Here is a 1,896-nt window from a genome sequence, read left to right as displayed (position 1 = left end):
CCATTAAAAATCTGTTCCTTTATTTTCCTCGTGTAATCTTTTAATTCTAATTAGTTTTTTCGGATAGCACATTCGAAGGCTTACAGGTGACATTTTCATAAAAGACCTGATGAGCTCAAAAGTTGTGCAAAATCTTTTTGGTCTTTCTGTTTGTATCCTCTTGTGTTGGGTTTTTTGTAAACTTTTACATTTGGATCCTTTGTAGAAAGACCAACATCTTGAAGATTATATGCAGTTCTTGATTAATGCTAATGAAACCGAAAATGACATGTCCACCATAGTGCTTCGAAAATAACCAGAAACACAAACAAGTTAATAGCTTGTTTTTGTTTCTGGTTATTTTCAAAGCGCTGTGGTGGACATGTTATTTTCAATGTAAAATCTAGGCCAACTTGGTCGCTTTGGGGGAGAATCATTGGTGCTTTTGGCAAATCAATCAACTTACAAAGAAACACACTTACAAAGATAAGGTTGCTGTTTGCAAATGATTATTTATTCAGTTAGTATTATTGATTACAATTTAGAGTTAATGAATTTATTATGCAGAGATATGTGTGTATCGGAGTTGTGCTTTAAATGCATTTTATCCGAAAGAGTTATCTGCGAAACTGATTTTTGGTGAAGGTGGGCAGTTGAGTTTCATATAATCTATTGATTTATCAACAATCATTTTCTCCACATTTGTAATTTTTCCTTGGTCTTGTGTTTTTCAGTTTTATTATTCACTGTGGTTTTGTTTTTTTTGATAGTTTTTGGGGGTATTTTTAAAATGCAGAGATATGTGTGTGTACTATTTATAGTGACCTGAAAATTCAGTGATGATACTATTGTGGACTAGAGTTGTTTCTGATTGGGGCACTTCACCTTACTATTTGATTACAAACCCTCGGCTGTCTGAGCACTGTTATATATACATTATATAATAACTTTCGTATTTACATGTGTTTATCGCCAATGCTCATGATGACTCTGTCCAATCACCTGAGATGTAGTGGAACTGAGACCCTGTTTACAGGGAGAACCCCTTGGGGAAATTGCATTTCACATGAAATTAATGGATATTTCTGAGGCATTTTGCTAATGCAGTCATTTTATCTTTTTAAGTTTCGTTTTGACTACTACTTTGCAGTCATTTTATCTTATTCCCAGGACCCGTTCCCGTTCTCCATGATACTGAGCAACAAAACATCGTAGATTAACGGAGGAGACTTTGAGAAAAAGAAGAAGGAAACAGCTTGACAAATAAACACTTGAAGAAAAAGATTGATCAATAGTAGTTGTGAAAAAGGGAAACAAGTTGTTGAATCAGCAGCACTCCATTTTGAATTCCTTCATTGCATTTTTTAATGGAGGGAAAGGATCATTTCAACTAAAAATTGGTCAAGGTGAAGAGGAGAAGCAGGAGCAGCAGAACGGGATGGAAAGAGGAACAGTTGGTTGTCTTCCCGAGGAATTGGTGATTGAAAGCATTCTGACCAGATTACCAGCCCGGACTCTAGGTGCTTGCTGTTGCGTCAGTAAGTTATGGTACAATTCAATCCTTAAAGATTCTAGATTTTCAGCTATTCATTACATTCAAAACAAAAATAAACAATTTCTAGTCTTTAATATACTTAATCTATTGAGAGGCGGTATAGAAAGTAATTACTGGTTCAGTCTATTAGAACGAGAAAAGGTTGTTATCAGACTTATCTCAGGTCAAAATAACCCGAGGCGTATATATGAATTAGTAGGCTTTTGCAATGGTTTACCTTGTATAAAGCTAGTCGGTAAACCTGCTGACACTTATTGTTACATAACTATCCTTAACCCGATCAGGGGTGATTCACTTGTCCTCTCATATATACTTATGGTATCATACATACACTTGTATCATGGTTTTGGTTATGATTCATT

At 35.1% G+C, this 1,896-nt stretch overlaps 2 non-coding genes across 2 annotated transcripts; both read left to right on the top strand.

The window, feature by feature from the left end:
- Positions 1–539: 539 nt before the first annotated feature.
- LOC113335494 lies at positions 540–683 on the top strand. The gene has a single exon (XR_003353384.1). It is a non-coding gene; the product is annotated as a small nucleolar RNA snoR135 (small nucleolar RNA).
- Positions 684–956: 273 nt separating this feature from the next.
- Positions 957–1,071, top strand: LOC113335493. Its single transcript, XR_003353382.1, has one exon. It is a non-coding gene; the product is annotated as a small nucleolar RNA Z278 (small nucleolar RNA).
- Positions 1,072–1,896: the final 825 nt, after the last annotated feature.

This window comes from Papaver somniferum, unplaced genomic scaffold (genome assembly GCF_003573695.1).
Source record: "Papaver somniferum cultivar HN1 unplaced genomic scaffold, ASM357369v1 unplaced-scaffold_14880, whole genome shotgun sequence".
Taxonomy (NCBI): domain Eukaryota; kingdom Viridiplantae; phylum Streptophyta; class Magnoliopsida; order Ranunculales; family Papaveraceae; genus Papaver; species Papaver somniferum.
The sequence above is the reverse complement of the archived record's forward strand: the minus strand, read 5'-3'. Positions and strand labels throughout refer to the sequence as shown.